Source organism: Haemaphysalis longicornis, unplaced genomic scaffold (assembly GCF_048455015.1).
Source record: "Haemaphysalis longicornis isolate Haplotype H1 unplaced genomic scaffold, Haemaphysalis longicornis Haplotype H1 scaffold_2, whole genome shotgun sequence".
Lineage (NCBI taxonomy): Eukaryota > Metazoa > Arthropoda > Arachnida > Ixodida > Ixodidae > Haemaphysalis > Haemaphysalis longicornis.
Window position 1 is genome coordinate 175,143,547 of NW_027526295.1, and position 13,075 is coordinate 175,156,621.

Here is a 13,075-nt window from a genome sequence, read left to right on the forward strand (position 1 = left end):
AGGCATTTAAAATGATGTTTGTGAAAAAACGCACCTTCTTTTCCCCATTGCCTGTATGCATACCTGAAACTACATTCTCTTTGGACAGTTACGGCGGCGGAGTACTGACGCGCTTTTCTAAACGTACTCTGCTGCATTACAGATCGTCCCGCTGCCTTGCGCCGTGCAGCTTCCTGACTGCCAGCTGTTTCACGAAGATCGTCCTGCTGCCATGCGCCATGAGGTTTCCTCACTGCCAGCTGACTGCTGACAGTGCTCTAGAGATGACTCAACCACCCGGTAACTGATTACCACGTTTGCTCGGTGTTATCATCGCAGCAGCGGCCACGACGCCACCTACAGCAATTCGCCTGCGGCTATGAAGAGTGCATCACGGTGATTGTTCCCGTCATTTGGAACGACGGCTGCGGAGCGCTGACGACCTACTCTGCGGCCTTACGGGTGTGTGCCTTGCTTGTTTGTACACAGTCGTAACTTGAGTCATATGCCCTGCTGGTTTCTTTTTTTTTTTCGTTTTTTTTTTCAAGTTATTTAACTAGAAGAGTTGGCGTAGATTTTAACATTGTTTTTCGCTTATAAGGATGGTTTTAGTGGGAGTACTACCCATCGTCCCTGAAGAGGAAACCGTATAACAGCTGCATCGTTACCGGTACTCACCTACGGGGAAGAAACTTGGAGGTTTCAACTTGAATGGAGGACGACTCAGCGAGCAATGGAACGGAAGATGAGGGGGGTAACGTAAGGGACAAGAAGAAAGCAGAGTTAGTCAGGGAACAAACGCGTGTTAAATAGATATTAGTACAAATTAACAAGAAGAAATGGATGTGGGCAGGGCATGTAATGCGAAGGCAAGATAACCGTTGGTCATTAAGGGTAACAGAGCGGATCCCTAGAGAAGGCAGGCGTGACGGCGTGGCAGAAAGTTAGATGGGCAGATGAGACCAAGAAGTTTGCGGGAATAAATTGGTTGCAGCTAGCCCAAGACCGGGGTAACTGGAGATCAATAGAAGAGGCCTTAGCTCTGCAGTGGGCGCGACATAATGATGATGATGATGACAACGACGACGGTGATGATGATAATGATAATAATGACGACGATGACGACGACTACCCTAGTATAAGTATGAGCCCACGAAATAATTAAATTGGTCCTGAATGTGGTGACGCTTTCGTAATGACAAGGTTTACACGATTTGTTGTGATCGTTCGGGCTGCGACCAGTTGGGAACTTGTTCCGGAGTCACTGAAAGCACCTACGGATCTATAGGGGGGAGGAATATAAGAGGTTCTTGAGGTGTCCTTATGTAGAAAAACAAGTAGTTGGGCGTGCTCAAAAGAAAAAAAAACGATGAATGATCCGCGGTTGTCATGTTAGCCCAAAGAATGTCAAACTGCGGCTTGGATGACCAGCACCTTCTGGTGTCTAGGGCTGGGAAGGCACGGTCGTCCCATGGTCTCCTGGACTAAAGGACCACTCCCACATCCCAAGGTTCACAATGTTTTTCAAGAACAAGCGCCTGGGCGCGCGCTGCCTGTAGAGTCCTGGCAGCAATTGGCATTCTCTCGGGCGGAGCGATTGCCGACACGCCTCGACGCTCGAAATTTTCAGGCAAAAACCACCTCTCCCGCCGGATCTACCCACCGGTGGACCAGCAATTGGATAACAACAAATCGCACATTTGGCGTCTACTACAAACAAACACCTTCCCAACCCAGCTCGTCTGACACACATACACCCAAGTCTCTATCCAACCGCGGCCTGTCGCCTGTGCGGAGATCACGCCACCCTCTCTTACATCATATGGGCATGTCCACAAAATACGTTCCACCTATCACCTCTGAGGAGCACTGGGAGGCCGCGCTCCGCAGCTCCGATCTGGACATTCAGGTCCGGTTAATCGATAAGGCTGTGGCAGTCTCCGGTGAGTGGTGTATGCCACCGGCTACAAGCGCCACCTGAATGGCATGGATGCAATAAAGTTTTCTTCTCTCTCTCTCTCTCTCTCTCTCTCTCTCTCTCTCTCTCTCTCTCTCTCTCTCTCTCTCTCTCTCTCTCTCTCTCTCTCTCTCTCTCTCTCTCTCGCAAGGCTATGTCCGCCCATTTGCTAACTCACTCACTCACTCAATCCCTCACTCACTTGATCACTGCTGCAAAGCACTTTAAAAGAACAAAAGAACACGTTGCTCATTTTCCAGACCATGTTGTTAGTACCACTGATGGCTCGCGATATGATTATTAATCAGCTGTTGGTATTTGTGATTGTGATCAAGATTGGAGCTTTTTATTTAGATTGGCCGATAATACTCCCGTACTTGAGACCACACTTGAGGCCAAACTTCTGGCCGTGGCTCTGGCCATAAAAGAAATTCCTAGCTCTGTATCGGATTAAATCTTTGTAACTGATTCCCACCATTTTCACTTCGTTTGACAAATCTGAAAACTGTATTCATTTAAAAACATTTCCAAACATTTGGAAAACATTTCCGAAGTTATTATTCGGGAAACTCAACTTGCTTCGCAAAACGGGGCTTTTTTACGTTCCGTAAAAGCTGGCTGAAACCCCTCGCTGCGGTGGTCGTTGGTTGTTAGGTTGCTGCCGAGCTATCGGTGTCGCGTACCCGCTCTGGGAGATAATCTTACGCTGAAACATGGTTAATAAGAAATCAAACTAGAGGGAAATTGGAGTGAGGCTGTCGTTTATTAGTTCAAAAGGAAATTATAAGGGAAGCACGCACTGGGGATATCATTGTATCCATTTACAGGATATACGACAGAGATAATAACTTTAATGAAGAGACAAAGAGAGAGAACCATGTTTAATGGGCAAGTGAGGTCAGCCAGGCTGGGCGCCCGACTTGCTACACCATGAAAATATATGAAAAGAACTCTCACTCACACACCAATACTCAAACACACAGACGCACACGAAAAGCACACACACAATCAGGCGATATAGTCATTTGTCCGAGAGTTCATAGCTCACTCACAAGTCCAGTGCTCCGGAGGAATGTTAAGAGCGCTTTTGTTGCGCGACTTGCCATGCCGGTTGTAAGCCAGGGCCCAAGGAGGTGCCTCGAAGAGATCTGGGCGGACGCGGGCAGGCCCACAGAGAGCTTAGCTGTGGTACGCTCAAGTTCGTAGCGAGGACACGTGCAGAGAACGTGTTTCACGTCCTCGCTAACTGTACAGGTAGGACACATAGGTGAGGAAGCCTGGCGAAGTTTAAAAAGGAAATGCAGACCAGCGATGTTAGCCGATACGCACCTGCATACAACACAGTGCGGGGAAGTGGTGGCGGTGGTGGTGGCTCATAAACGGACGCATACCCACTCAGGGGATTGGCTAAGAAGAATTTTGTTTCATTAAAAAGAACCAGATAAGGCAATGCAGTACAGGGGAAGTTAAATTTTGAGTACGTCCCGTGACTCTTTTTTTTCTCTTCTGTCCTAACTGGGTGGTGCGCATCCACAGCGGGCACAGCGGAAAACTATCATTAGCGTACTTGAATAATCCCGCCGTTGGGAGCAATAAAGGTGCTACATAACAACAGAGACGATCCAAACAAAACAGGGAGAGAAAATAAGCTCGACAGTAAGCTCGTAACTATTCCACGGCACGACCACCAAAACAACTAGAATTCCAACGCTAAATTTCTATCTGTATAGAACAGGTCTTTCAGCTACGAAACTACGTGTGCGGTGACAGGTCCCTGAAACAATCGAACATTTTTTTCTCGCCTTTCACAGCTTGTCAGGCGCTAGACAATTTCTTTTGAAGGACCCTATTGAGCGTTTGGGGTTGGCTCTATGTCAGGTTCATGAACAACAATAATAAATACAAGTATAAATTGTGAACGAGACTACGTTTATGTAGTACCCGAAACCCAAATAAACACACACCATGGACAGAGAGAATAAAGAACACTGGGGACAGAAGAATAGAGGGGGGCGGCGATACCGCAGTATCGAAAACGCTAACAAGTTTAACAAACAACCAACCGTCAAAGTCCGCGAAAGGACGGCGGGGACACAGTAGGGTTCAGTGCGGGAACGAGGTTGTCATACCTCACGTCCCAGATTTGCCGTCGTGATGCTTCGGTATTGAAAGGTCGAGGTGGCGTGTCAAGGCCAGGGTGGTAGCGCGCGCACCGAGCTCCCGTTGCACCGTTGTGAGGAACGCAGCTCTCTTGGGGCGTCGCGGTTTCCTACCGACGCACGGCGAGACGACTTTCTTGCGGTGGTGAAGTTCGGGGGGTTGCAGTTGAGGAGGACCTATTGGGGCACGGCACGGGTCCAGTCGCCCGACCGCCGCGCATCCCGGTCTCGCTCCGCACTCAAGCCTCCCTGTGCTCTCTCTGCCGCCAGCCGCTGTCGCTGGCCGCTTCCGATTGACCGGCTCAAGATTGAGGGGTGAACGACCCCGAATGACACTGATGATGATGGTGACCTCGGGGTTTTTGAAACATACCCCGTAGATCGCGCCTTTGCGTCTTCGTCATCGTCGTTGTCTTCGTTTTCACTCATGACAACACCCCCCCACTTAAGCATTTTTCTCTGAAAAATGTTCACACATACCCCACGCACAGTTCTATGCCACTTCACAAAAATGTTCGCTGTCCACCGGTAACAGAGCACACTCACACTTCATGAATCTAACAGTCAGGGAAATACACTTCAAGAACAGCATGAAGAGAGCTAGCACGTGGTTCATTAAGATCGGACACAACTCACTGCCTATATTTAGCAGAGCATGCTCTAACTAAAAAATCACGGACAGGTAACAATCGAAAAGCCAGGCTGGCACAGTGTGTCCCGTTTTCTACAGTGACTACGGTGCCACCCTCTGCCTCTGCCATACACGCGACTGGCGTGGTGGTGATTGAGTTTTTTCCCGCTCTTACCAGCTGACAACTTATATATGCATTCAAGGAAAGTGTGTGAATGCGGTGCGGGTGACCTTCTGTTCCCGCTGGCCGACTCTTCGCGTGAACAACTGAGTTTTACCGTAGTTCTTTTTCCTACCCGTCCGGTTTTTCTCTGGGTTCTCTTGTTCCGCGACTTACGCCGGCCGAAGCATCTCCTTCGGTGCTTATGCGGCGCGTGCTTTCTACTGGACCCAAAGACACTCGGGATTGAAATATGGGGCGATGGAAAGTCCCTGTCTGTGATAAGGACTTCTCTTGGTACAGATCTCCGCTTTGGAGACGGGCTGTCCTGCAAGCACGGTTTCTGGTCAACATTAACCTCACCAAACCCAGAAAGAGTCAAGTGCAATGCCGCCACTTGCGGACTATGTGAAAGTAAAGTTTCTTTATCAGGTGATGGAAGGACCGCCTGATGTGTCACAGTTACATCAAGTTCCCTATGTTCATTGGTATCTCGTGCCACGTCAAGAGGGGGCGACCGTTGATCTGCACTAGAGCGCGGTGGTGAGAAAGCCTGTACTTTATCAAAGATTTCCCCACCATCCTTAAATTTGCGGGGTTCTGTTAGCGTAGCCTCAAGTTCCGCGAGCCGTAGCTTTAGCGGCAAAGTTTCTTTTTCTATTTTTTCACGCGCTCGCACGTGCCCATCGCGCTCGTTCTCTATTACCGCCCGCGCTTTCTCCATGTCGGCAATCTTTTTGAGCGATTCTAGCTCTAACTCTTTCTCTTCCCGCCAGTATCTCTGCTCCTCAAGCACCCACTGCTCAAGATCGTCGCCGCGTAATCCTAAGCGCGTCCCCAGTTCAAATAATTCCTCTGTGTCCATGCCGGGTTTTAAGGCTACAAAAAACAAAGTAGTCTCGTCCTGTCGCGGACGCCAATTATTGTCAGGTTCATGAACAACAATAATAAATACAAGTATAAATTGTGAACGAGACTACGTTTATGTAGTACCCGAAACCCAAATAAACACACACCATGGACAGAGAGAATAAAGAACACTGGGGACAGAAGAATAGAGGGGGGCGGCGATACCGCAGTATCGAAAACGCTAACAAGTTTAACAAACAACCAACCGTCAAAGTCCGCGAAAGGACGGCGGGGACACAGTAGGGTTCAGTGCGGGAACGAGGTTGTCATACCTCACGTCCCAGATTTGCCGTCGTGATGCTTCGGTATTGAAAGGTCGAGGTGGCGTGTCAAGGCCAGGGTGGTAGCGCGCGCACCGAGCTCCCGTTGCACCGTTGTGGGGAACGCAGCTCTCTTGGGGCGTCGCGGTTTCCTACCGACGCACGGCGAGACGACTTTCTTGCGGTGGTGAAGTTCGGGGGGTTGCAGTTGAGGAGGACCTATTGGGGCACGGCACGGGTCCAGTCTGCACGGGTCTGCTTCATTATGTTATCTATTGGGACAACAAATTTGGGGTATAATATAATATAATTGAATTCAAGGTTTTCTTTGTGCTTCATGCAGCTTGAATTTCCGAAGGGCAATAATTATCGGGCAAGTGGGGTTTTTAATCGCAAAGAAATTTTATTTTACGGCCTCTGTCTTTCCAGAGGTAAACTAATATTTTGAGGGCCTCATGAGCGCCTCATGTAGCCCTGGCCAGTCCCCCTCGTGGATACGTGCCAAAAGCTTTGAGGACATCATCATCATCGTCATCATCATCATCGTCGTCGTCGTCGTCGTCGTCGTCATCATCATCATCATCTCTTCTACCAGCCTCTTCAGTTCCACTGATTCCTCTTCTCCCAGGTGCACCGCATCGACATCGACGCTCACCCAGAAACGGGGAGGCCGCAGCTGAGCCGGTGCGCCCGCATTTCGACCCTGCGGCCATCACAGTTCCCGGCTGGAAGCACCACCACCGAGCGCACCATGGCATCGAGTCTGAGCAAACGCGCCAAAGAAGTAGCCGAGGCGCTGAAGGAGGTGGACGAGGTGTTCCAAGAGCTGAGCAGCCGCGACCGCGTGCGGGGCGTCATCGCTACCACGACCGAAGGCGCGACCATCAAGTCGACGCTGGAGGACGACGAGGCGACGGCCAAGTACGCCCAGCTGGCCGCCAAGCTGTGCGCGGAAGTGAGGAACGCGGCCAGGGACGCCGGCGGAAACGACGAGCCCCAGTACTTCCAGGTGAAGACTCACCGTCAGGAAATCGTGATCGCGCCCAGCAAGAAGTACAACTTGGTCATGATCGCCGACGTGCCGCCGCAGGGCGATCAGTAGTCGACCAAGCACCGCCGTGGACTGGTGGCTGCGCGTCTGTTGTGCACGAAGTAGCTCAAGCCCGGCTTACAGAGCAATGTGCGTTGGGTTGTGTGTACAGAAGGCTTCGTGTATAGGCCGCGTTATCGCCCCAATCGGTTGTCACTGGGTGGTTCATTAAAGTGCGGATGGTACGTAACGGACGTCGGTCTGAATGCACTTTACGGTGTCGAGTGTGTACATACAATTTGCCCATTGAATTCGACAGTGTTCGCCCCATTAAAAACGTCATGAGCTAATTTTGTCTTATTTCTGTACCACAGTGTGCACTGGCGTGCACTGTTGTTAGGCCGACTGAATTGTACAAAAAAAAAACTCGAAAATAAAAAGGAAAGTCTGATTTTACACCGAAGCTATTATCCCCTCGTTGGTAGGAAACTTTCGTGTCGTAAAAAAAAAAAAAAAAAAACACGGGTCCAGCTTCTCGCCCAAGACGCCAAACGCATGCGTCAGGCTAATCAAACGTGCAGCGTAGAGTTCAGTATTCGTGTAGAGAAAAAGCCACAAAACAAGCATCGAAAACGCATAATGGATGATCAGGCGCCGGCGAACAGTGGGGCACCCCTGAATGTGTTCTGGTAAAGATTAGGTTTGCAGCTGCTCTCGAAAGGGGAGTGGGGTTGGCGTCATTCTAGGAGTGCATGCGTCAGGCTATGCGGGACCCAGCAGTCCCAGCCCAAGACGGCGAGCGCATGCATCAGGAACCAGAATTTGCCGCCAGAGAAGCCGAGTGCAAGCGACAAGCCCGCCGAGACAACGCGAAACATTTCATACCATCCCCCATCAGCTTGTGGGGTGGTTTACAACAGCAGCGCTGGATATTCACTTTCGCAGGGCGGCATAGCGTCCATTTTTTCAATGGAAGAGCAACCGGCCGCGACGGCTCAGTAGTCGGGGTATCGTGCTAGAGGGAGCTAGGACACGGACACAACTATAAGGCCGCAGCTGCTGTTTTCTGGCGATGACAAAAAAGAAGAAAAAAATCCCGGGCCATCTCCACGTGAAACCAGGGGAGGGGCGAAACGTGCAGTGTGTAAGTATTGAGAGAGACGGGTAATTCCTGGAAACCGCGTTTATTAGATTGCCGACTCCAACCGTTCCGATAAGACCGGGCGAACGATGATGATGGTGTAGAAAGCAGACTCGGTCGATGTGGCCGATGCGGCTTCCTACATTTATTTGGAGAGCGTAGGCCCGGCCAGAGGTGGGAGCGGCGAAGACGAGCTACCGACCAGCTGCACGGTCGTGTTCGATCTGTGTGTGTCGCGTGTCACTGCTGACGCTGGTCAGGCACCGCTGATTATGATCCTGGCGCTCATGATGACGATGGCGATGGTGTCGCTACAGGGCTCCCCCCCTAACGCGTAGCGCGCTATGAGAAATAGAGGACGGATGGTGGGTGGAACAAATAAAAATTTCCCCGCATTTCCCCGAGGGGAAGAATGTGAAAGTGCGAATGCAGGAGTTGAATTTGCGCGGTTCGGTAATGTTCGCGTAAGAGAGATCACACACACACACACACAACTACAAAGAAAGAAAGATGCATTTATTCACAGACACCTATTTGTGTTGTCGTTGTACTTGATTGCTAGAGCGGATCTCAGCTTTGAAATTTCGTGTCAGTACTCCTTTAAGCGGGTGCATTAGCCCTTCTCACGCCCGATTCCTGGCCAATCCCCCACGTGGGTATGTGCCATGCACAGACACCTATTTGTGTTGTCGTTGTACTTGATTGCTAGAGCAAATCTCAGCTTTGAAATTTCGTGTCAGTACTCCTTTAAGCGGGTGCATTAGCCCTTCTCACGCCCGATTCCTGGCCAATCCCCCACGTGGGTATGTGCCATGTCAGCGGCCAGGCAGCGCGCGCCCATCTCCCCCCGTTGCCATGGAAGACGAGGAGATTCCTGGCCAATCTCCCACGTCGGTATGTGCCATCTCCCCCGTTGCCAAGGAAGACGAGGAGCGCGCGCACCCGCAGCTGTTGCTATGTGGCCGGACGGCGGTCAACGGAATTCAGGGTCGCTTATAAAGTGCATTCGCACTTAAAAAAAACTATGAACAGGTATGTACAACAGCGGTGATCAGTAACATTTGTCCTCTGTGAATGTCCTTATACTGCCCTAGTCAGTCCAGGGAGGGCGTCCGGTGAGTGCATTTCCCTCGAGGGGCCTTGCCTGGGAGTGGCGCAGTGGTCGCAGGAGGAAACTATAGCGTCGTGCGGGGCGGAGGCTGCTAGCAGCGCCCAGAGATGAGAGTATGTCCCCCAAAGTTCGACTGCACTGTTGGAGCCACAAAACCTGTCAAGGAACCGGGAGGACACGATGTACGAGTGTTGGGCGGCTCCGCCATGTAGACAGCTTTGTCGTTGCGCGGAGATTGATTGACTGAAGTCACGTTTATTCCATTTTCTTGCGCTTGAGCGCTGCTATGGGTAGATGGGTCGGTAGGGTACTGGTAGGGAAGGGGAAAGTGGGAAAGGATAATGCCGCCATTCACTGCGTCAGCGGCCTGGACGCAACACTATGGTCGCCTGTAGTCATAGCCACCGTACTGTCCTGCGCGTCGCCACAAAGCCGGTCGCCAACGACTGGTGCTGCGGGGTCCAACAGAAAAAGCCGCAGGGCGCGCCACAAGCTAGAAGCGTACCCAGCAGGAGCTTTTGGTGGCGGACAGGACCAGGACTGGAGAGACGTGGGCCAGGGTCCAAGTCGCACGTTGGTGAGGGCACGGTACCGAGGCATACTGTAGCGGGGGCAGTCCCACACTAGATGTTGTAGGTCTGCCCTGCTATGGCAAGTGCTGCAGGTGCTCGGGACACTGGGAACGGCTCCACGGCGACGAAAACGGTGGAGCAAAAACGGTGTGAGCAGTGTTCCCGTCTGAATCCGTCGGATGATCACAGTTTGCCGCCGTGAGAACTCACGGGAAGGAACTGCCGGGATCTGGAGAGGGTTGGCCATGGCTACGAGGTAAGCTGTCCGGCGCGTTTGACTAAGCTGCCGTTCAGCCGTGGGATCGGCTTCTTCTTGAGGGACGGGCAAGGACGCCGTAGCGCCGAGTGGGGAGGGGCTCCGAGCAAACACGGAAAGTAAATGCGCGCGTGCTAGTCGGTGCAGTTTCTCATTTCCAGGGATGCCGCAGTGTGCTGGAACCCATTGAAGTGTGAAGCCGTTACCCGATGCCCGGAGTTTCAGAACGTTGCGGCGAATGACTTCGGTGGCGGGGCTGGTGAACTGCACATTGGCACAGGCTCGATACGCTGCCTGTGAGTCTGTGTACACATGGTGATGTACAGGGGAGCTTTTTAGGTCTTCCTGGAGAGCTGCGTCGAGATAATCACAGATAGCTTGCAGTTCAGCTTGTGTACTGTGGGCCGGAGTGACACCGACGTGGTGAGGGCGACCTTGAAGTCCAGTAGCTTCGTCGAACCAGGCCGTGGCGTACACAATGTGCGAGTCTACCGTAGTGGGCATGGCCACGTCCGTGTAGATGACACGCTCGTGTCTAAATGCCGGCTGTGTGGAGCGGGCGTGAGGTTTCACATGGGCTGCTCTTCGACCGCCGTGATGAGGTCCCATGTGGACGGGTAGTGGCTTGCCATCTGTAATGGAAATGTACTCCCGCGGAGGTGTGCTTCGCGGGAGTAATGGTAGAGCACTAGTGTTATAGCCCAGACGGCGAAGGGTGTCACGGCCAGCCTCTGTCGAACGAAGCCGGACTTCTTGCGTGTTCCCGTGCGTGTCTGTAATCTCGGACAAGTCGTTAATAAGGCTGCAGCTCTTCAGCGCTTCGAGGCGGGTGTAGCGGGGAAGCCCCGTGACAATGCGTCGTGCTTCGTTTAGCAGCCTTTCGAGTTCAAGCTTCTGGGTGCGATTGACCGGGTGGTAAGGAAGTCCGCACACAATACGAGATACTAGCAATGCTTGCACAATCTGCCGCATCTCCCTTTCCTTGACACCTCTCGTACGGTTTGAAATACGTCTGAGAACGTGAAGAATTTGCTTGCACGTCTTTAATGTCCTTTGGAACCAGGTAGAGGCGGTACAGTTCTCGTCCAGGTGCATGCCCAGAATTCTGATCGACGGTTTTCTTCAAATCGCTTGGCTTCCAATGCGCAGTCTGTATGCCTCCTTCTCCGCCTGTTTCACCGTTGTACCCCTGCCCCCGTGAATGACCTCGAATTTGGTCTTATCTGGTGCAATAGTGAGGCCTACATCGCACTTGTGATCATCTATGATGTGTGACGTCGTCGGCATAAATGGTGTATTTAAGCCCAGCTACCGCTTCCAGCTTGCACGGGAGGCCATGCATGGCAATGTTGAACAGGGTAGGCGCAATAACTGAGCCTTGAGGCACTCCGACGTTGTTGGGATATATAGCACTAGTCGCCTGGCCTATGTGGACCTGATAGGTGCGGTCTTGCAAGAAGGCTGCGATGAAGTTATAAAGCCTCCCGCGTATGCGGAGCTCTCGGGTCTTGGTCAGCACGTTGTCATGCGGAACCGAATCGAAAGCCTTCCTGATGTCAACGGTGACCACGGCACGAGGCTGGTTAAAGTACTGGTCAAGCACGTCTTCTCGAAGGCGAAGTAGCACGTCTTGAGTAGACAGTCCAGATCGAAATCCATACTGCGTTGTTGGCAACAGCTGGCGCTCCTCCAGATACCAGATTAAACGTGTGTTTACCATGCTCTCCATAATTTTGCACGCGCACGATGTTAAGGAGATTGGTCGAAGGTTGGACAGAGAAAGAGGCGGCTTGCATGGCTTCGGGATAGGTTTTACGATTGAGAATTTCCAGGTCTTAGGTATCTCGTCACTGTCCCAGATGTGGTTTAGTTCATCAAGAAGGGCTTGCTTGTGGCTATCCGGCAGGTTTCGCAGGTGGGCAACGCATACTTTGTCGGTCCCTGGCATGCTGCGAGTGTTCGCTCGTTCGAGGGCATGGTGTAATTCTGTCATTGTGAAGGGGACGTTGTAAGCTTCCTCATCGGCAGATCTATCGTCCCGATTGTAGGTAGTTGCAGAAGGGTGAGACGACTGAGGGGAAAAGGCGGCGGCAGCTTCTTCGGCCAGCTCGTTTACGCTCACACCTCCACGAAGTGTGACTCGTGCGGCACTGTTGTTTGTTTTGCGCTGTCCAAGAAGAGATCGGAGAAAAGCCCAGACTTCCGAAGTGTGCTAGTGCCCATTTATGGTTTCGCACACATCCATCCAACGCTCGGTGGCTAATGCGTTTGAGTGACCCTCGATTTTCTTCTGAACCTCGAGAAGGCGTCGCTTGAGATGTGGCGCATGACCAGTCTTTTTGTATTGACCGAAAATTCGCAATCGGTGGTTCCACAGCGTCACCAAGTGTCTGTCTGGCTCCGGGTGATCTGGAGGGACGCGCAATTTCTTGGTAGATTGTTCTTTCGCCATGCACAGCTGCTCTGTGAGATTTTGAATTCCGGCGGCTGGTGGCTCTTCCATTAAAATGCACCGATACTTGTCACAGTGCGTAATGTACGCCGTCTTCGCGTAAGTTCGATGTGGGCGTTGTCCGCCAGTGTGGAGATGGATTAGAATGGGCAGGTGGTCACTCCCTAACGTATCCTCGTAGGTTCCCACCGGGACAGCTTCGGATGCGACACCCACTAGAGATCCGGCGTTGTGTCAGCTTGCTTTTGTGTTTGGCCTAATCGAGTGTGCGTCAGTCGTGCGTTTAGCAACGTCAGGCCGTATGACGTCGCGTCTGCCATGATGTGCTTGCCCAGGGCACTGATCTTCTCGTAACCCCAACCAACATGCTGAGTGTTAAAATCACCGCACATAACTGTAACGTCCTTCGGGTACAGCTTCTGGAAGTGCTGGACGAAGCTGAGGTCTGTGTGCGATAA

At 51.9% G+C, this 13,075-nt stretch overlaps 1 pseudogene across 1 annotated transcript; it reads left to right on the top strand.

Moving 5' to 3' along the window:
* The first annotated feature begins 273 nt into the window (after nt 1-273).
* LOC144167523 (dynein light chain roadblock-type 1 pseudogene) lies at nt 274-7,508 on the top strand (annotated as a pseudogene). Its single transcript, XR_013322024.1, has 2 exons — nt 274-441; nt 6,684-7,508. The product of XR_013322024.1 is annotated as a dynein light chain roadblock-type 1 pseudogene (transcript).
* The last annotated feature ends 5,567 nt before the right edge of the window (nt 7,509-13,075 follow it).